At 39.2% G+C, this 23,431-nt stretch overlaps 1 protein-coding gene across 2 annotated transcripts in view; it reads left to right on the forward strand.

Moving 5' to 3' along the window:
- The window catches only part of LRMDA (leucine rich melanocyte differentiation associated), a 1,159,904-nt gene that overhangs the window by 927,225 nt on the left and 209,248 nt on the right, over positions 1 to 23,431 (forward strand). The gene's annotated exons all lie outside the window — the stretch shown is intronic.

Here is a 23,431-nt window from a genome sequence, read left to right on the forward strand (position 1 = left end):
AGTCATATTTCATAGTTATGAATCTATCTTCCAAGGGTAAGTAAGAACAGGCTTAGGTTGAGGGCTCTACATACTTTTAAACATCACTTCCCCAAGCAGAAAATTGCTCTGTACATTCAAGGGACACTGAATAAAGGCTCTTCCAGCTTTGTCATCCAAGCTGCATTGCAGGATGGGTGGGTAGGAGCCAAGTCTGTAGAGATTATCAGAAAGTGATGGAACTGGCCCTCTAGGGAGATGTGGGGGCTTTGGTTAAATGGCACACTAACATTCTGTAGGATTCCAGGTATCTGTGACTTGGACTTGTGTTTTCTGTTTGATGTCTGGATTCAGTGGAGTTGATTTAATTAATTAATTAATAATTAGTATTAATTAACATAACTAATATGCATTGGTTTAATTAGGGTTCAGTTGTGATTCCATTCTGAAAGTGTGCAATTTGTGAAAATCAATTTTGCTCAACGTCAAGTAGCATAAATAGCTGCCAATGTGTTTTTGAGGGGTATGAACAGATCTCTTCTGAATATTCTTATGAAGGTTTTGAGTATATCCCTTTAAAGACTGTTTTTCACAGGGGTGGGGGGGATTCCTCTACACAAATTATTATACCCTGTCTAGAAGGAATAACAAATTAAGCCTTGCATCATAGTCTCATGGATTTATTTATTAGTCTCTTGTATTTGAATTGATTGAGTTTGTGTTGATTACATGAATAGAAACTGAAGTCTCAGAGCCCTCAAGCCTGCTTCAGTTCATCTGGCCATGAAATTGAGATTTCACAACAGGAGGACTTGATCAAATAAGTGATAGTCATCAGTAACAGGGCAAAGGTCATCTGTCATTGTAACAGTAAAATAAAAAATCTGAACCTTGAAGAAAAGGAATATAAAGCAATAAGTTTTGAAGATACTTGGGTAACACTTGGAATATGGAAAAATGCCTAGTGTGATCTGAATTAAAATAGACACTCTTGAATGACATCAGAGTATAACACCAATGGAAAAAGTGTTATTTAATGGAAGCCAAGACAAATGTCTTGATTTTCCTGAGCAATTAATACACATTTAATACATTCATTGCCTAATCATTGCTAAGTACTTGGATGTTGAAAAAGCAAGTCAGCATCATGAAAGATGGCCAGGTCTTTGGACTTATGGTCATGAGGAGACCAGAAAGAGAGAACCAAAGATGCCCATTAGGCTGAATTACTATTGGGCTGATATGTGTAGGGAAAATATGAGACTAATATATTTCAGCTTGGCATGAATCATGCAGTGACAAATGAGGAAAACGATAGTTTTCAGCACCAGAATGAAACCACTTAATGACATCTTGTTTTTTTTTTTTTGTATTTAAGTTAAAGAAATTATTCTAAGTTTCTGATTCCTTAGATCACCAAACTCCTTGAGGGTCATTTGTTAATATTTCCATGGAAACGGCCTACAAACATTTATCCAGAGAGATGCTTCCACGTTATAAAGCAAATTACACCAGTTGTTTCCCAGGTGAAATCCTCCATGATGTCTGGACTCAGTCTGTAAAGCCCTAAGTGGAAATTCTATTTGCAAGTACTTTTTGATTCATCTGGTTCCCAATCTCTTTTCATTCCGCACCAGCGACTACACAAACTGGTAGGCAGTAGTTCATGCACAAATTGCTATCTTTCTATACATGCCATTTTCCCTGTGCTTGTCCTTTTATGTGACTTCCAATGTCGAGTTTGATAGGCCAGGGATCCATGTCCTCAGGACTGTAGATTCAAATGCAAGAGGAGTCTGAGCTCAGAATAATGATCAGGAGTCAGGGGACTCTATTTTTCCATCTATAACGTACAGATAAACCAGACCTCCTAGAGATAGTGATGCCCAGTGCTCTGTGCTTCCTCTGGGAGATTTTTAATTATTGTACCTTCATGGGATTTCTCCCCTTCTTAATTTCCTTTGTTGCTGTGGGTTGCTAAGTTGTGTCCGACTCTTTGCGACCCCATGAACTGTAGCACATCAGGCTCCTCTGTCCATGGGGATTTCCAGGCAAGAATACTGGAGTGGGTTGCCATTTCCTTCTCCAGGGGAATATCCTGGAGCAGGAAGTGAACCTGTGTCTCCTGCATTGGCTGACAGATTCTTTACTGCTGAGCCAGCTGGGAAGCCCTTATCTCCTTTGTGTAGTTGCTTATGTTCTGCTTTATATAACACAGGTCAGGTCTGTGTATGTCTTGAACTCCTTATAAATGCACAAGCTCCCTGAGGGGCAATATAGATTCTAACTCTTTTCTTTCATATCACTAACTCCTACTCAGGTATAAGCTGAAACACCACAGCTCCAAGGAAAGCTCCTCTGATCCCACTCTATCCATTTGCATTCGGTCAGCTTCCCCTTTTCAGGGGCTGTTTTCCTGGACAGCAGCTTTCAGTGGAGATCAGGGTGGGGTGGAGGTTGGAGGTACGGGTGTTTACTTAGCACTGTATCTTCAGTGCCTGTCACAGGACCTCCTACTTAATCAGAGATCCATAAATATTTGTTCAGTAAACGATGAGCGATAGAAACCCAGGGAAAAGGCAGTACCTTTGGTACCTCTAACTGTTACCTAAGTACCTGGTTGCACATAAATTGCAAGGTAACTTGATTGCATCTGAGGAAGGAGACCCATCTGCCTTTGGGGGTGAGCACATACTGAAGGGAGAGGCCAGTCTTAGAAATGGCAGGCCTCAACTCTGTTGCTTTCAGAAACCCAAGTCATCTTGGACGGGAGCTCTATCTGTTGGTTCATTGCCAGACAGCATTTAGCCATATTGCATAACTTCCAAGTAGATCATTATTTTGAAGTCATAGTTTTCAGACTCTGGTGTTTGGCTGACGGAAAGGAATAGGATGAATTAAAGCAACTTATGGAGTTCTTGTGCTAGTACAGAAGCTCTCAGAGAAGGGACTGGACTCTCAATAAGATGCAGGTTGTGGTAAAGATAGAGTTTTAGAACAGTCCACTTAAAATCTCTCTGAGAATTCTCCTCTAGTTCTGAGCATGTCTTCAAAATATGGGGATATGGTGCTGTATCAGTGATGCCAGCTGCTACCTGCTGCTGGTCTGCACGCTACATCATCAGTGGGTAGCCACATTTATGAGGAATGTTGAAATGTTTGTGGGAGAAATGTCTCTTTCAATATATCCTGGCCATAGGATGTACCCCTGAAAGCCATATATTGCTACTTTTTATCTAGTAGCTATTAGAAGTAGAATTTGCATCTTTATTAACCATTGTGTCTTTTGGGAAAACATTTCTATTTAGAGCAGAGACCATCAATACACCCAATAAGGTGGGGAGGGTAAATATTACTGTTCTCATTTAACAGAGGAAGATACTTGCAGCAATTGCTAGGAAAGACGGAATCACTCAGCAACATAGGAAAGGAAAAAATCCAGACTCTGTGTCCTTGGATCCCAGGCCACCCCAGTTATTTGTCCTTTACACAGGATGCATGAAGCAGATGCAGGATTCACTGAGGCATTGTGCTGGGGGAAAGAGGAGAGAACGTACAGGAAAAGGCACAGCCGGAGCTGTCCACTGTCAGGGGTGCGTTCCCAAAGCCCGTGTGAAGGCTGTGACAAAGTATGGCATCCTTGCCTGTTCGGTCAAAAGAATTGCCTGTTACGCCTTTCTGACACCCTTTTATAAAAAAATTACAAATCTACACATGCAGAAGCAGAGACAATTTGAAAAGCTAAAGAGGAAAATGCTCTGGTACTAGTCTGAATTCAGAGAGGGAAAATTTAATGCACACTATTCACATTATGAAAGACTTTAATGTAAGGAATCAGAGACTTACACATGCAGGAAAGGGCTGACGGGGCAGGTGTCACCCCGAGTCTCAGCTCAGAGACCTGTGATTCTTAAGGGCTTGATGACCATTTCTGTGCATCTCAGAAATCCTTGGGCATCTCCTACTAACTTTCTCAGTCTGTGGCACTCAGTTCTTCAGACTTTATGGACTACCCACATGTTGCCCTGCCCCTTCTTTCTGGAATTCCAAATCATACTGTCTCTCTCTTTGGCCCACTCTAACCAAGAACCATGCACAGAGGGGATTTTGGGAAATGTAGTTTCTAGCCTCTCCTCTGATCTGCAGAGAAAACCTCAGGAGTGGATAGTGTCAGTGCCCAATTAAAACAGACAAGTCGGCACATCTACCGTAATCCTTGCCAACAGCTATCACAGTGAGGGTTTCATTCCAGTTGTTTGCACACACCCATTTTGCAAAGTAACTGCAAAACCAGTGAACATCCCTGAATTATTATTACCCCCACCTCCCAGTGATCAAACAATCTGGAAGATGTACCATAGTTAGCTTGTCATATTATGCACTGGACTTTAAAAGTATGAAAGAGAGCAGGAAGCTGAGAGGGAATCTGTTATGAAAACTTGCTGGGGGATGATAATACCCTATGTCTATGAGTTGTTGGAAACCTTGCCATTATTTTTATTGACACAGTTGTAAGAAGCTCATCCTCTTATCCAACCAGGGGCTTGGTCTATTTGTGTTGGGAATTGATTGCTGGGACTGTCACAGAGTGATTTACATAGCAACTTATCATAATTAGTTATCATTCGCAGTTTCCTTAATGTGCATTGCACTTTATGCTTAGCAATTGATTTTTCTGTATTTCTCCATGAAGCAGCTCAATGAGTGTCATCCAAAAAAGAAGAAAAAGACAGAAAGAAAAACTGCAGGCATTTTTTTTTTTTTTATTTTTTAAACAGTTTTAGCTTGAGATATCATAAAACACATTTTCACAGAAGTCGTAAATGCAGAGAGTTTTGCTTTAACTATTTAAATAAGCCAAAGTGAAATGAATCAGAGGAAAATTAAATGGATATAAATGAAGATGTGTCAACGTAGGTGAGGATGCTTGGAATGGGGAGATGTTGGCTACAAAAACTGTATGCCACCAGAAAGAATACTTCCAGGAAAGCTCAAGATGGGGCTGCTTGATAACCAAACTTCATCATAATTTGTTTTAGCTTATAGGATTTGAAAACAGTCTTTCTCCTTCAGACAATTTAAAATCCTTTTTCTATTTTTCATATTTCTACCATCTTGCTAAGGTCAACCCACAGGGAATGTGAAGGCTTAAGTAGACTTGATCATTATAAATGGAATCTACACAGAATAATAACAAAGACTCAAGGAAAACAAGTGTATTTATTTGCTGAACTCTTACCAGTTCAGCATCAAGAAGTCTTCTTGCCTATTGCTTGTTGGTTTTCACTGACCATTTAAAAAGACGGAATAAGCAATCCCATGGTTATGCTGACCCTGCCAGGTGGTTCTCACCTAAGATTAAACTCATAACCAAAGTGACCTGTTTATTTGTGGCCTTCTGTTCTCCCAGAATATTTTGATTAGTTTTTCAAAGGAGCTAACCATCAGATAATCATCAGATTATAATCATCAGATGATAATCTCAGAAAATGTGATTGATTCATTAAAGATTCAGAGAAGCATGATGGATCCAGCTTTCCTCTATGGAAAGTATATGAACGCTGTGGATAAAAAGAAACAAAGAGGTGGGTAGGGATAGCAGCAGAGGGAGAAGGAGAAAAAGAGAGACAGAAGAAAACTGAAAAAGAAAATGGAAAGTTGGCAATTGACATGGAAGCACTCCTCGCCTAGGGGGACACGGTTGGCCTGTGGCTCCTGCCAAACAACTGCATCGTCTTGGCCTCCCTGTCTCGGATTCTGTGCGCCATGGCTTTGCCCTGGACGTGTGGGGGCAGAGTGTGTTGATTCCCTGTGCAGAGCTATTATTAGCATTTTCTAATTATGTAAAATACTTTCCTCTGATGACATTTTCAACAGAAGCCCTCACTTTCGTGTTTTCTTCCCTTCATAATGCTTTCATGGGCTTAGAATCTTGGGGAAAGTCTCAGATGCTGAGAGATGCTAAAGTTTCCTTTATTTAATCGAGGTGACTAGTGATTTGACAGTCATGGGTGACAGGTTTATTTTATCTGTGTGGCAGCGGGAGTCTATTTTCAGTGTGTGCGCTCTGTACCTAAGTAAAAGGACTTTACTAAGTGCTGAATAAATTGTACTTTCCTTTGATTCTAGACCTTGCTGAAATGGTTTAAAAACTCTAGTCTGGGTCATCAAATTCATCTCCCTGCTGCTTTGCAGGGTCAATAGCTTCACTCTCTGCAGAGCAAGGCTGGGTGGATTGGAATGGAGGGTGGTGTAGATTAAAACTTCCGCATATATATAGATAGATGTGCATGTGTGCTCTCGCTGGCTGGGAAGCTGTCAGTGATGGAAGAGCAAGCCAAGTGGAATCTGAAGATGGATGAATCTGTTAGACTATTACCAGGACTGGCATGGACTTTAGCCAGGAACTTGAAGCAACCTCCTTTAAGCATTTGAAATCCATTGGGGTCCATTTCCTATCCTTTTTCTCCAAGGATGATTTTTCATTTGCAGTCTCCGTGATTGCTTTATTTCTACTCTTTGGACAGAACTGTGGTGCACTCATAGACACACAGGGGCTATGGACTTGGTTCTTTCATTCCAGAAGCAAAGCAAGGAGGGGAAAATGGAATCTTGCTCCACACTCCCAACAGTAATAATCCTTACTTCTGTAGGATGGGAAGTCAAAAGGATAACCCTTCCACCAACAGATAGACCAAGTAAAAATAGTGATAAAAATACGCCCCTCTATTTTTTTTTTTTTTTAAAGGAGGGTCTGGAATTGACAGAGTTGGAGATGAAATGTCCTGAAGTTTTGAAGATGTGGGCTGGTTTTTCTGCCTTCCATTGCAAGGGAAGAGCTGGGATGTGGTCAGGTGTGACTCCTAAGATGACAAATCTTGCCCTGAGCACCAACATTCAAGGAGTCCTCCAGTGTGTGTATATATATATATATATATATATATATATATACTTAGAAACAGAGAACATGGTATATGTCTTGGAAGAATTTATAGTTTGGTTAAGGATATATCAAAAATGAAGCAATGCCAACCAAACAGATATATAATTAAGAGTTGCCTTACTTGGTAAAGACCACAAATGTTAAAAATGCTTAGAAAAGAAAATCAGTAAAGGCTAGAGTAGTTAGGTATGACTGTTGAGGTGTTGGCCTTGAGCTTTGAAGGATAGTTAAAGGTGGAAGGCAGAAGAAGGACATTCCAGAAAAAGGAAATGGGTAAAGAAAACCTGAGGATAGATAGAACTCATTGGAGGCAGGGACCCAGTTTTGAAAAATTCAGAAATAAGTTTTCTTATGTAGAATGAGTTTGTGTTAGGACAGGCCTTGAACAGGTAGAATTTAAATCTAGATTTGATTTAAAGCTCTGCTCTGTGGTTATTAATCTGCAAGCAGTGTGCAAGGGGATTGGAAAGAAAAGAGCCAGGACTTGAGAAGGCCATTGTGGGACTGCCTTGAAGGGAGTGTGGCCCAGTTTTAGAGGCTTTGGATTTCTTGACACCAAGTTACGTGACTGCCTCTAAAGAGCAGGTTTCAAGCACAGGTAATTTAGGAAACAACTGGTAACAGATGGGGAGCACAGCTGGGGCCAGAAAACTGCCAGTGGAGCAGGGGTGGGGGCGATGTAAAGGGAAACTTACAGCCACGATGGAGTTGTGGTCTGAGGTTGCTAAAGGTTTGGTTTTAGGGTATCCTTGGCTCATGTATCAGAGAAAATGGACAATCAATACTTTTCCTCCCTATGTTATTCAAAGTTTTTCTGATATTGCTTTTGAAACCAAAATTTAGAGTACAGAATCAATTAGGGTAATGGTGAAATAATCGAGCATTTGATGCTGCAGGATGGAGTGGCTGGCAAAGAGTGGAAGGAATATAAGAACCATTCTGTAACAAATGCAATTGGCTGACTTAATGGCTGAGTATACTCAGAGGTAGAGGGTACCAGAGAACAGACAGCTGCGAGGAAGCCAGCCTGATTCGTGGGAAGCTGCAGTCTCTGCCTGTATCCCCTCTCCCTTCCCTCTTGCAGGATTCCCCGCTGTCACTCAGCCATGAGCTATAATCTGGCCTGTTAAATGGAAGACTGCTGAAATTAATGTAGTGGAGCTCACGGCAACAGGAACAAACATATAAGAGGCAGGCAGGGCAGCCGCAAAAATGTGTTCTCGTTTGGACCTTTGGCTCAAGATGAGCTACATTCTTATAAAAACTAATAAGGGCCCGGGGTGTCTTATTCCCAAATCTTGGGTTTCTGGAAGGAGAGCTCTTTGAAGCCAATGCTTTTGGTCTAGATTGTTCTGCTGAGAGCTCTGCCCAGCCTTAACTTCCCAGGCTTAGGTCTTCCCACTCATTTGTTGCCTCATCTCATAGAAAACTTTACCACTGCCTCAGGTTTTTTCCTCATGTAGAGCTTTTACAACCTTTTTTGGAACAAATAAACAAACATCTGGAATTGTGTGGTCCATTTAATTAAAAAGTTTGCATTTGGCCAGAAATGGTAAAATCATGAAAAATGGCCTGTCGGCGAGCTCAAGAGGGCCAAATGATGACGTTGTTGGCTGGATTGAAATTGAGTGAGTGAACACCTGCTTGGTTCAGCCTTCTGTCCTCCTGTTCCCCCTTCCAGCCATTAATATTTACTGCTCTGGGTCTTTATCCATACTAATGAAATTCTTGGTTGGGGTTGGTCAGGGGACGGGGCTGTTACTTTTCCAATAACTTGGGATTTGTTGGGATGTGCATACTTTATGAAGGGTGTGGAATTGGGCTTTCTGCCTTCTCGGTTCCCTTAATCAGAATTCCATATGCTTCAGGTCACTGCAGGGGCCTATTTCTGTTTCTTCAATCAGTCAGCCAGTCATGGGTTTTTCGAGAGGAACCCTGTGCTGGAGGTTGTGGGAAGTGCAAAAGATGCTATGAGCTCTGCCTTCAGGAATCCTGTAGTCTAATTGGAGAAGGAAACCTGTACCCATGGAAGGCAGTGGTTAAGCTAGATCCAGGAGTGCAGGGAAGGGAGAGCTGAGTGAGGATGGAAGTATGGGGCGGTGGCCTCGGATGAAGGTAGGAACTGATTGGAAAGCAAATGGGGGAGAGGAGAAAGCCAGGTTTGTCTTATCACATGGGAGTGGCCACTGCTAAAGAAAGGGCTTTATTCCTTCCATTCTCTGCTTCTAAACGTCTAAGACCTCTTTCTCCAAGTCATCTCATAGATACCTAAAAACTGAGACACAAACATGTGTTTAATACAGAAACACAGTTTCAGGATAAATCTTCCATCCCCTACTTCTCTGCTCTTACATTTCTGCCCAATTGTTGGTGCCATACACTTTGAATATAAAAGTTCTAAAGTAACCCTTGAAATGAAACCATTTGTATAGTTGACAAACTTGGAAGAATCCTGGAGGAAAGCTGTTTCACAGTGTTAAAGAGAACGTGGGGAGAGACCAAGTGGCATTCTTGTTTAATTTCTGGCCATAATCTAGGTGAGGAGTACATGTGACAAGCAACCTTAAAGCAGGAGTTAGTTAGAATGATTCTGCCTTTCTGATGCTGCTGCTCTGCGGGGGGATGCCTGGGGTGAAGTAAAATGTTTTTTTTTTTTTTTTTTGTATATCAAAAGAAGAATTTTGAGAGTATTTGGCTTTGCAGAGTATAGTGCTCTGATATGTCTTCAACTTGAGAATTTAATCCCAGGATAAAGTTATTAAAAAAAAAAAAAAGAGAGAGAGAAGCTTTTTTTTTTTTAATTGTTGTCATACAGAATATGAAGAAAGTAGCTGATGGACTGGAAGTACACTGGGTGCCATTTAGGGTTGGCTCTAAGGAAAGTGTGAGTATTGTTGAGATCAGGTGTGAACTGGCAAGGGAGACTGAGAAATCCTTATTGCCCAATGCCTTTTACTGAAGGGTGTGCTCATCCATCTTTGAGAGTTGAATAGTGTAGCCTGAAGGAAGTGAAATGAAACTTAACACAACTTTCAAATCTGACCAGGATTTGAAACACAGATCCAGAGTTCTTTTTGTCAATGCTAGTTCAGCTTTTTTAATAAAATGAAACCAGGGTTTCACCTTGACCCCTCTTGGACTTCTGCAGGAACAAACAGATACAAGACCATGCTGGAAAAACACTCCTCTGTTGTCAGAGGAGTTCTTAGTGCTGGACTCTTTTTTGTTCTTGTGCATCTGTTTCTTTAAATACTCTCTGCAGAAGCATTAGCATGAAAATAAAAGAGTATAGCAACTTGGAATTTTCCATTTGTAGCTTCCTTAGTCTGTGGGGTCAAAGTTCTATCCTCAGGGATGCTAATGCAAACTCTGTGTACTGTTCCAGGGCAAATGTTTCTCCACTAAAAGACAAGAGGGGGTGGGGAGCCAGGAAAATAATGCAATGCTAATTCCCAAACACAGACTGCCTGGAGATTCCAATTTAAATTGTTGCTCTTTTACCCCTATTCCCACCCTCCCTGAAAGAAAAAAAAAAAAATTCCTGTGTTGTAAGGACAGACATCTGTGTAAGAGCAATAAAACAGTCTTCTCCCTTGTGGATTAGCTCTTTATTCCTTTATTTATCTTGCTTTACCTCATCAGTTTTTTTTTCCAAATCAAGGAGAGTCAAAGCGGATAAGATTCTGTCCCTTTCTTTGTTTTGGATTAAAGAAACCCATATAACCATTCTCCCACAGAACTTTGTTTTTTTACTCAATAGAGATCTTTTCATGTCTGATTTCTCCCTTTCTTCATCTGCTTCCTTGGAATCTTCCTAGAACTTACCTCGAAAGTGTACAAATCAAATAGCTGAAATCCCCTGGAGAACAGGTTAGTCAGGGCAGTGAGTGCAGGCATATCTGGGAGATTGTAAAGCACAGGAAGAATTAAAACAGCATAGTGACGTGTTTGACAGCCTCCTTTTCTTATTCTGAATCCCTAGAAATCTATTAATTAATTAAACAAGTATCTATGGGTCATATGGGCTTCCCTGGTGCCTTAGTGGTAAAGAATCCACCTGCCAGTGTGTACAGGAGGGAAAGGGGAAGGGCACAAGATTTGAAAGAATGACAAAACCCAAGGACACAATATTAGAATCAAATGTGTAGAAGATGGCAGACTAGACAACTTTGATTAGACCTTGATCCTCAATCAGCAAGCTAAATGACACACCCAGAGATACCATGACAGTTCCAAGGCACTGTCAAAAGAGCAAGGAATTGGCAGTGGCCCAATTCCTGGAAATCTCCACCCCTTCCCCAAAATAGTTGGAATAATCCTCCCGCTCATTAGCATATGAAATTACCCAACCCATAAAAACTATCTGTTCCACATTTCACAGCTGCACTGGCCCTCTACAAGGCTTACAGTCTTGTCTGTGAAGTGTGCTTCTCTCTGAATCTGAGTAAATCCATTTCTTACCTATCACTTTGTCTCTCACTGAATTCTTTCTGCAATGAGATATAAAGAACCTGAGCTTCATTAGGTCCTGAAACAAGGTACTGTGGGTTTTGGCTGGATTCGAGTCCCAGCCACATGGGTTCAAGTCCCAATCTGAGGTAAACCGTTTCAAATACAGGAGACACAGCTTCAATCCCCTGGAGAAGGAAATGGCAACCTACTCCAGTATTCTTGGGTGGGAAATCCCATGGACAGAAGAGGCTGGTAGGCTATAGTCCACGGAGTTGCAAAAGAACTGGACACAACTTCAGTTCAGTTCAGTTCAGTCACTCAGTCGTGTCTGACTCTTTATGACCCTATGAATCGCAGCACGCCAGGCCTCCCTGTCCATCACCAACTCCCGGAGTTCACTCAGACTCATGTCCATCGAGTCAGTGATGCCATCCAGCCATCTCATCCTCTGTCGTCCCCTTCTCCTCCTGCCCCCAATCCCTCCCAGCATCAGAGTCTTTTCCAATGAGTCAACTCTTCACATGAGGTGGCCAAAGTACTGGAGTTTCAGCTTCAGCATCATTCCTTCCAAAGAAATCCCAGGGCTGATCTCCTTCAGAATGGACTGGTTGGATCTCCTTGCAGTCCAAGGGACTCTCAAGAGTCTTCTCCAACACCACAGTTCAAAAGCATCAATTCTTCGGCACTCAGCCTTCTTCACAGTCCAAATCTCACATCCATACGTGACCACAGGAAAAACCATAGCTTTGACTAGATGAACCTTTGTTGGCAAAGTAGTGTCTCTGCTTTTGAATATGCTATCTAGGTTGGTCATAACTTTCCTTCCAAGGAGTAAGCATCTTTTAATTTCATGGCTGCAGTCACCATCTGCAGTGATTTTGGAGCCCAAAAAAATAAAGTCTGACACTGTTTCCACTGTTTCCCCATCTATTTCCCATGAAGTGATGGGACCGGATGCCATGATCTTTGTTTTCTGAATGTTGAGCTTTAAGCCAACTTTTTCACTCTCCACTTTCACTTTCATCAAGAGGCTTTTGAGTTCCTCTTCACTTTCTGCCATACAACTAAACAACAAAATGGATCATACACTTTATTTCAAATATTGTTCTAAACATTAAGGATAGAGGGACAAATAAAGCAGACAAAAATTTCAGTCTTCAGAGAAATTACATTCTGGTGAGAAAAAGGATTGATAATGTTGACTAAATATGCACAGTTTGAGAGTTGTGAGTTAAGTTTCATTTGGGGCAAAATGAGGACTGCAGCCTGGGAGACAGCACTTTAGACAGCTCTGAGAGACTGCTCGAAAGAGGCAGTGGGGGAAGGTCAATATATACGATTTTGGTGAAGGGGGAATTCAGCGCAATTAAGCACTCATTTTACAAAATTTCTGCTAGTCAGGAGGAACTGATGTCATCATGAAGGGATTTAGTGCTTTTTAGATATGAAGAGATTGGGATTGGGATCATGAAATCAGCTCCTGAAATTATCTGACTATCTAATAACCTGTTCCACAGTCCTGGAGCACAGATTGCTTCACTCCACCCTGAACTCCCTCAGGGGGTGTTAAAGGTCCTCAATGCAGCAGCACAGTCTCCACAGAGGTAGATGGCAAAATGCCCTTGTTGTTCAGTCACTGGCAATGCTCTTGGCAAATGCCAATTTGTAGTTGACAATAACTAAGATTAAAAAAAAAAAAAAGAAAGAAAAGCTCCCCCTGCCTACCCCTGAATTTGTTAGAGTTAAGTATATGATGAAAAGAAAATCAGGCAAAGGAGATAAGGGAGTATGTATTGGTAATTTGAGACTTGATAGCAGAGAAGCCATCACTGAAGAAGTGGCATTGAAGTAACAACTTTACGGTGAGAGCTGGGGACTTGAGAATATCTGAGAGGAAAATTATTCAGGCAGAAGAAAGAGTAAGTGCAAGGTCTTGAGATAGGAGCATGCCTGGTATACACGAAATAGAGCTTCATGAGCCAGTGTGGCTGAGTAAAGTAATCCAACAGGGAAAGGTGGATTGCAGGGACTGGAGATGAAGACAGAACAGAATCAGAGGTCAGAACCTGTAGCATCTTGTAGGCCATTTACTGTGACTGAGGCAGGAAGTAATTTTAAGGTGTTAGCAAATATGGTGGAAATGATATTGTACTACTTTATACTACTCCCTATGTGGGCATTTAAAAAACTCTAACCAACAACTAACTGAAAACAAGAAGCAGTACTGTTGTTGATCAGAAACTATGTAGACTTTGTGTAAATGGATATAATTGAAAGGGTTAATGACAGCAATAAATGCAAGAGAGCTTTAAAATATAAGACTAGCTCCAGGAACTCGCTAAGCACAGGGAACCACTGGAAGTTTCATAGCAACAAACAAGATAGGTCTCTGCAGTGGGTAGGCACACAGGTCAGCCTGTTCATATGCCTGCCCCATCTTTAGTTCAGGAACAGCTCAACAAAGCTGGCTCCAAGCCAGAGCAGTTAAGTATGAGTGACTGGAAGAATAAGTAAGATCACAAGAGTTGGCACAAATGTAATAGCCATAGTGAGTGGGGATGGGTCAATTAAATGACAGAGTACTCATAGATTTGGTTTTTAAAAAAAGGGAATATAAAATAAAATGCTTTTTTTAAAAGATATATACAATAAAATGACATAGGACACTTGAAAAATACTGGAATTTCAAAAAAACCCCACAAAACCCCAAAAGTTGATACATGATAATAACCCAGGAATAACAATGTTAATATCACAAAATAGCGCTGAAGACAATTATTGAAACGATGAAGAGGGGTATTTTATATAAGTAAGAAGATTTAATGGGAAGCTGTAACAATTGTGAGTCTCAATGCATGGAACAACATGGTATTAACATGTTGAAATACATGAGGCAAAAACATCTAGAAATATTAGATAAAACTGACAATTACAATCACAGATGAAATCTTTAGTATATTTTCCATAGAAAATTACAAGTAATGGACAATAAACTTCACAATATGTACATCTTGTTAAACAGCAAACAGAATGAACATTCTTTATAAAAAAAATATATGGAATAATCCCAAAAGCTATCTATAAATTGAGTCATAAATGAAACTGTAGGTCAATCTCTTTTACAAATGTGTGTAAAAGAATCCTCAATGAGACATTAACAATAAAATTTAATTGTTTATATTATAATATATATAATAATATAATTATATAATATAATTAATTATAATATTATAATATAGATAATATATTATAATATATATTATATATATTATTGTTAATAATAAGTAGTATTAAAAAATACTACTTATGACCAAGCAACACTTACCTCATAATTAAAAGGATAGTTTACTATTAGAATGTATCAGTAAGGTTGTCTTATTGGAATATTAAAAGGGAAAATAGATTGCGTATGATCATGATAATAGATGCAAAAGAAAGGGAAGGAAGGAATAAAGCAAACAAAGAAGGAAAGAAGGAAGGAGTGAAGGAAGGAAGGAAGGAAGGGAGGAAGGAAGGGAGAGACCTATTAATTTAATAACCATTTTGGCACATATCTCTTAGCAAACAGGGAATAGATGGTAATTTCCCCAACTTGACAAAGATTATCTCAGAAACCTACAGCAACCTGCAGAGAGAAGAATAAAGGACTGAAAATATTCTCATTAGAGTCCCTGAAGAGGCAGGTAAGGAATATTCTGTATTTCCCTTGAGATACTAGTCAAAGTGATAGGATGTACTATAGCAGCAACAGAAGCAAAAGTGAGAACAATAAAGATAGCAGTGAATACAGCAGTGTTTGCAGCCAATATTATGATTTACATCAAGGATTAACACACTTTTTCTGTAACAGACCAGATATTAAATATTTTAGGATTTGCAAAGCAGAAGATGCTTGTCACAACTTAGTTTCACTTTTATAAAATATAACATGTTAGAATTAAGGCCCATCATGTCTGCAACAGGAAAAAATATAAATGTGCTTGATTAATCTATTTAAAAGATTTTCAGATTGGATCATAAAGATCTAATTCTCTATGTTATAGAGAGAAAAACAAATTAATTTCAGAAAAGTTAAAAAAAGGCTGGTACAGAAAGAGAGCAGTGGCTACGATCTAAATATCACAAAATATTCAAACATAAGAGCCTTAAATGAGTCAGAGGAGTCATTTAGTGGCACAAGACTATTGTCTATTATGTTCACAGATTCTGCAGGTGAGGAATTCCAAGAGAGGACAACAGGAATGACTTATCTCTGCTCTATAATGTCCGGTACCTCATAGCAGGCTTGAAGTCTGGGAGCTGGAATCATCTGAAAACTCATGTACTCACTTACTTGGCAGATGATAATGACTGTCTACCAGGCACCTAAGTTCTCCTTTGTGTGGTCTTCCTTTGCAGCGTAGTGAGGCCTTGGAATACCTCCTAGTACTGGTTAAGTTTTAAGAGCAAAAGAAATTATGAGAGAGTAAGAGTCAGGCAAAAGCCATATCATCTTTTACAATCTATGTCTTCGAAGTCATGTAGCATTATTTTAGCTACATTCTGTTCATCAAGATAGTCACAGAAAACCTGCTCAAGTTTCAGGGAAGAAAAAATAAATTCTGCCTCTTGATGGGGTGTGGCAAAATTCTAGAAGAGCTTGTGGTACCCAAAATAGTGCTCTGACCACTTTGGTCAATTGTAGTCTTCCACAGTAATATAATTGCTCATAAGCAAAATTTCAGTAAATTCCAGGGAAGAGGTAGTACAAAAAACTATGGGCACAATGTATTAAAACTATACATTAATAAGAAAATCAGATTATAAAAGCCCTTTCATCCAGAAATTTTCTAACACTACTAAATCTGAAGTCAAACTTAATATACAAGTTCAAACTATAGAATAGCCAGAGAAATATGATGATGAAATCATTACCTATAAGAACCTATGAGATAGATCTAAGACCATTCTCAGTAGAAAACAGCTTTAAGTACATATATTTTTGTAAAAAGGGTAAAAGTCTAAAAGATAAGCGTCTGACACAAGCACTCAGCCAAGTAGACTGAAAGAAAGTGGGAGAAATGAATTTTTAAAGTTAATGAACAGTAAGAAGTATGTAAATATGTAGTAATACTGTAATAAACAGTATAATGAATAAAACAAAAGATGAATTTTAGAAGTCACTAAAATATTCAAGGAAATTAAACAATGCAAATATACATTTGCTTATATGTAGATAAAAAATTAAAAGCCACAGAAAGAATAGAAAACTGAAGGAATCATAAGAACTAACTTTGCTCAATCCTGTTCAAATGTCTGAAAATCTAGACCAAGTGGAAATTTTCTAGAAATATATAATTCCCCAAAACTGACTCCAGAAGAGATGAAAATGGAAGCATATTGATTTCTAAATTAAATAAAATTTAGTTAAAATTTTAAGGACCTATCACCACCCCCAAAAAAGTACCAAGTTTAGGTAATTTTACAGGGAAATTTTATCAAACATTAGAAGATACTGAGTAGTGCTCTTTTAAGTATTTAACAACTGAGTCTCTGTGAACTCATACACATGCACACACAAAAAATACATACAAACAAACACCTCTCCCCTCACATGTATTGTTGTTGTTGTTCAGTCACTAAGTCCTGTCCCGCTCTTTGTGACCCTATGGATTGCAACACACCAGGTTTCCCTGTCCTTCAACATCTCCAGGAGTTTGCTCAAACTCATGTCCATTGAGTCAGTGATGCCATCCAACCATTTCACCCTCTGTCATCCCCTTCTCCTCTTGCCTTCAATCTTTCCCAGCATCAGGGTCTTTTCTAATGAGTCAGCTCTTTGCATCAGGTGGCCAAAATATTGGAGCTTCAGCATCAGTCCTCCAATGAGTATTCAGGGTTGGTTTCCTTTAGGATTGACTGGTTTGACTCCTAGCAGTCCAAGGGACTCTCAAGAGTCTTCTCCAACACCACACTTTGAAAGGATCAATTCTTCGGTGCTCAGCATTCTTTATGGGCCAACTCTCACATCCATATATGATTACCAGAAAAACTATAGCTTTCACATATGGACCTTTGTCCGCAAAATGATGTCTCTGCTTTTTAATATGCTTTCTAGGGTTGTCATAGCTTTTCTTCCAAGGAGCAAGCATCTTTTAATTTTGTGGCTGAAGTCACTGGGGTTTTGAGCCCAAGAAAATAAAATCTGTCACTGTTTCCATTTTTTCTGTGTCTATCTGCCATAAAGTGGTAGGACCAGATGCTGTGTTCTTTGTTTATTGAATACTGACTTTTAAGCCAGGTTTGTTACTTTCCTCTTTCACCCTCATCAAGAGGCTCTTTAATTCCTTTTTGCTTTCTGCCTTTAGAGTGGTATCTATCTGCATATCTGAGGTTTTATGGTTCTCCTGGAAATTTTGATTCCAGCTTGTGCTTCATGCATCCTGACATTTCACATGATGTACATAGAAGTTAAATAAGCAGGGTAACAGTATACAGCCTTCGCATACTCTTTTCTCAATTTGGAACCAGTCTGTTGTTCCATGTTCGGCTCTAACTGTTGCTTCTTGACCTGCATATGGGTTTCTCAGGAAGCAAGAAAGGTGGTCTGGTATTCCCATCTCTTTCAGAATTTTCCACAGTTTGTTATGATCCACACAGTAAAAGGCTTTAGCATAGTCAATGAAGAGAAGTAGATGTTTTTCTGGAATTCCCTTGCTTTCTCTGTGATCTGTAGTTCATCTGCCTTTTCTAAATCCAGCTTGTATATCTGAAAGTTGTCAGTTCACATACTGTTGAAGTCTATCTTGAGAATTACCTTGCTAGCATGTGAAATGAGTACAATTGTACAGTAGTTTGAACATTTTTTGACCTTGCCTTTCTTTGGGATTAGAATAAAATTGACCTTTTCCAGTCCTGTGGCCACTGCTGAGTTTTCCAAACTTGCTGACAATTTGTGGTCAACTGGAGAAGAGAATATAAAACCACGCCACTATTCTTGCCTTGAGAACCCCATGAAAAGACAAAAAGACATGAGCCCCCTTGGCCAGTACATGTCCAATATGCTACTGGGGAAGAGCAAAGAAATAGTTTGAGAAAGAATGAAGAGACTGGGCCAAAGCAGAAATGACATTCAGTTGTGGATATTTCTGGTGGTGAAATTTAAGTCCAGTGCTTCAGAGAACAATATTACATAGGAACCTGGAGTGTTACATCCATAAATCAAGGTAAATTGAATGTGGTCAGGCAGGAGATGGCAAGAGTGAACATTGAAATTTTAGAAATCTATGAGCTAAAATGAATGGGACTGGGCAAATTTAATTCAGATGACCATTATATCTACTACTATGGGCAAGAATCACTTAGAAGAAATGGAGTAGCCCTCACAATCAGCGAAAGAGTCCAAAACGCAGTACTTGAGTGCATTCTCGAAAACAATAGAGTGATCTAGGTTCATTTCCAAGGCAAACCATTCCCCGTCATAGTAATCCAATTCTATGCCACAACCGCTAATGCTGAAGAAGCTGAAGTTCATCAGTTCTATGAAGGCCTATAAGACCTTCTAGGACTAACACCAAAAAAAAAAAAAAAAGATGTCCTTTTTCATCATAGAGGATTGGAATGCAAAACTAGGAAGTCAAGAAATATCTGGAGTAACAGGTAAGTTTGCCCTTGGAGTACAAAATGAAGTAGGGAAAAGTCCACCGGAGTTTTGCTTAGAGAAAGCACTGGTCATAGCAAACACCCTCTTCCAAATGCACAAGAGACGACTCTATACATGGACATCACCAGAGGGTCAATACTGAAATCAGATTGATTATATTCTTTGCAGCTGACAGTGGAGAAGCTCTATACAGTCAGCAAAAACAAGACCTGGAGCTGACTGTGGCTCAGATCATGAGCTCCTTATTGCAAAATTCAGGATTAAATTGAAGAAAGTGGGGAAAACCACTAGGCCATTGAAGTATGCCCCTATGTGTTTAGAGTGCCAGTTTCTGTGGCATGAATATTTCTACCATGACTGATTTTAAGCTGCATATGTGATATTACTTAATGTGGACTTTGAAGAAATATGCATAATCTGATCTTGTGAGTCAGTGCAAGCTGGCTCCCACACACCACAGTGATGATTCTAAGTCTATTTAAACTGTTTCAGATCATAGATAAATAAGTACTTCCAAATTATTTTTATAAAGAGCATAAAATCTTTATAGAAGAATTGATAAGAATTGCAGAGAATAATAATTTTTATTCATCTGGGTTATGCATATGGATGCAAAAAAGCCTAAATAAAATAATTATAAAAAAATCCAGCCACAAGAGTAAAATATTATGATCAATTAAGATATATTCTAAGTATGCATTGAAGTTTTAATATTAGGATAGCGCTTCATTTATTTTATCTTTTTAATAGATCTAAAGAGAAAAGCCATAATTTTATAAGGTGAAAAGGATACAAAAATAGATGTATATTTCCTAAAGATAATAAATTGCATCTATCTCGGTCCAAAAGCCAACATCAAACTTAATAGGTAAACATAAGAGGTATTCTCATTAAAGCAAGGATAAGATATATGCAATCACCACTATTATTTAATATTTTACTGGAAATAGTAGCCAATGCAATTGAACAAGAGAAAGAAATAATAAGCATGAGAATGGAAAGCATATGGTAAAACTGTCATGTTTATAGATGATTTTATTTGCTTTAACAGTTGGAAACACAAGTGAACTGACTGAAGGACTAAGGAGAGAATTCAGTGATAAGATATAATGCTAATATGGGCTTCCCTGGTAGCTCAACTGGTAAAGAAGTCACCTGCAATGCAGGAGACCCCAGTTAGATTCTTGGGTCGGGAAGATCTCCTGGAGAAGGGACAGGTTACCCACTCCAGTGTTCTTGGGCTTCCCTGGTGGCTCAGATAGTAAAGAATCCACCTGCAATGTAGGAGACCTGGGTTCGATCCCTGGGTTGGGAAGATTCCCTGGAGGAGGGCATGGCAACCCACTTCAGTATTCTTACCTGGAGAATCCCCACGGACAGAGGAGCCTGACGGGCTGCAATGCATGATGTCACAAAAGAGTTAGACGTGACTAAGTAACTAAGCACAGCACAATGCTAATATACAGAAGTCACTGGCTTTTTTTTTTTTTTTTTTTTTAAGTTTCTACTTTCTGATGTTCCCATCAAGAATGGAATGGTTAATGTAAGGTAAAGCATGGTATTGAACATTATGAAAATATTTTTAAAAGTTGAGCAAAAATCAATATGAATACAAAATATTTGTATACTGTGGCAAAATTTCTGTATTTAAAAGCACAAAATCATGCATACGTATACTCAAGCACATACATGTGTATAAATGCATAGAAGCAGTTTTGGAAGGATGGACATAAAAACTTAGACAATAGTTATTTCAATCATCAGGGGACGATCCAAATTAGAATGCAAAAGAGTAGAAGGATCAAAAAACTAGTTTTTTCAGTATCTGAATTTTTGTTACAATGTGCTAGTATTTAATCATGCAAAATAATGAAATAAAATAATTTTAAAAGTAGTAATAATAAAAATGAAAATAATAAAGGATCCAAAGAAGATGCAAGCTTTGAGTAATTTGTTACCATTTTGGAGACTGAAATTTTATTTCCCCAAGGCCAGTGATAAACAAATAGTTTCTTTGAAAATATTGCTTTTATTCCAATGTAAATAGTCCAGTGTTGGGAATCCATTCTAAACTACTCTGCCACTTTTGGAGAATGAGCTGTTCATATGAATTAAATATTCAGAGAGAGGAATAGAAAAAAGTAAAGAGGTCCATGCATCTTGCATATCTTACTGATGATTGGGAATGGGAAGGGAAATGTCCACATTAAGAGCTCCGATTGAGTGATTTCTTTAAAGCCAGGGACTGTGGTGGTATTTTCCATGTGTTTGTGGTCTCATTTAATGATGGGAATGTCTCCTAAAGCTGGATATTATTCCCATTTTATGTATGAGGAAATTGAAGCTTAGAGAGATACTGTGTAGTTTACCAAAGGTCCCAGTGTTAATAAGTGTCCTTCATGAAATCCAGACCAGGTCTGCCCCGAAGCCTATGTTCTTTCTTCCGTTCCATGCTTCCCCCCAATAAAATAGAATAACCACACTGAATACATTTTAATCTGTGTCTTGATGGTTCAAGAAAGCACTTCTGACTTTTTCAGTATTTCAGACATCCTGTGATGAGCATCAATTATCAGAGTAGTAGTGAAGCATGAAAATGATAGTTAATTGGAGGTATCCAGTTGAAAGAAAGCAGAGCAATACTGCATTTACAGAATGTAGTGCTATTATGACAGATAAAGAAAGGTTCAACACAATCGCTTGGGTGATTTTTTCGTGGCCCCTTTGTTACTATGGACCTGTGTATTCTGAAGGTCTTTATCCCCTATATGCTGATTTCATGTATACTATGTTCTGTCATTTTCAGTACTTGTGTTAGACCTTGTTTTGCTGTTTGTTGTTCTATAAATATTGTTTAGATATGTGATGCAATTTTCCCTCTGTTGAACTCTCATAGCAAAAGATCTGATCTCTGTAACCTGACCTAATGCAAGCAGAGTTTAAGTGTACTGCACCAAAGGCTTCATAGATGACCCCTTTGGTTATAGATTATAAATGCCATTTAGAGAAAGCAGGAGATGGCTCCTGAGTGTCTAGTAAACTTCAACAACCACCTGAGAGATACCTCTGTGTGACTGCATAAAATGGAAATAAAGAATGGCAAATAACCCATTGACTATGCACTTTCTCACCCGCTGAGAGCAAAACGCAATCCAGTGCAATTTTAGTACTTACATGCCTCTGGGGGAAATAGACTCCTAAAAATCACCAAGTGCAGCATTGGAAAAATTCCTTAAATTTGCGCTATGCTTGGTGTTATAAAACCCAAGGAACCTTAGACTTTCTCCTTGAGTAAAATGGACTGGTAATTTTATTTTGTTATATTATCCACCAAGCATAATGATAATGGGTCATATGCAATTTAGGAAAAAATTAAGCCTAATAAGAAAAACCTCTAATAAATACTAATAGCATCTTATTGGTATTGTGGTTAGTCTAACCCTCCTATTAACATTTGTTTTTACATATTAAATGATCTGTAATATGTTGGAAATGAAGAGGGCAGTAAAAATTAAAATAAGCATTCTTATATACATGGTACAAATGTTTGCACGCCTCTTCCTGCAGGCAGGTACCAGAAGGGATGATACATAAACGGGAGTGGTACCAGGATATAACAAGAGAGTCTTGATTTTAGGTGTGTTGAGCAGTAAAAATGCTCCATGTAGGGAGTGGACCTTATCACTAACCAGGAATGCAGCCCATTCAATGAAAATCAGAATTCAGTCCTGAGAAAAGGATACAATTAATTATCCCCTCAAATCAGGCTTCTTCTAAGCTAGTGGAGGGAGGAGAGTGGAGGAGTGGAGAAGCTTAGGGAAGCTCCAGTACACAAACAAAAGGGCTTGGGGAGGAGTCCCATATATTGTTAGCTATCCTTTGCATACAATGTGGTAGGATGGGGTAGAACTAAGCGAGTGTTTTCAGGAAGCCTTCCTTACTAGACATGTTCCTCTCAAGCCTATGTAGGAACCTCCTAGGAAAGTCCATAAGGTAAAGATGTTTGAACATGTTTCAGGGATTCTGATTCAGTGAGCCTGGGGTGACTCTGGCTTCTGTTATTATTAATGAGCTCTGATGACTCTTCTGTACACAGCAATTGGAGGACCACTACGTTAAATGATACCGATGAGGAGTCTCTTCACAGGTCCTCTCAGCCATGAGATTCAAGAGAGCAGGGACTGTTTCCAAACCCTGCTGACTAGGGTTATGGCAGTCACAAGGACCTTCTCTTGTCAGGCCCTCAGTGGTTTCTGAGGACTGAGAAGCCTGTAGGAGATTCAGTTACTATGAAGGGTTTGCTGTGCAAGGCACTGTACTGTGCGTAGAAATGCCAAGGGTGCCTTTTTTTTTTTTTTAAAGGAACTTACAGTTTAGGTGGAGACAGCAGACAAAATGCAATGACGTATACAAAT

This window comes from Bos indicus x Bos taurus, chromosome 28 (genome assembly GCF_003369695.1).
Source record: "Bos indicus x Bos taurus breed Angus x Brahman F1 hybrid chromosome 28, Bos_hybrid_MaternalHap_v2.0, whole genome shotgun sequence".
NCBI classification, from domain to species: domain Eukaryota; kingdom Metazoa; phylum Chordata; class Mammalia; order Artiodactyla; family Bovidae; genus Bos; species Bos indicus x Bos taurus.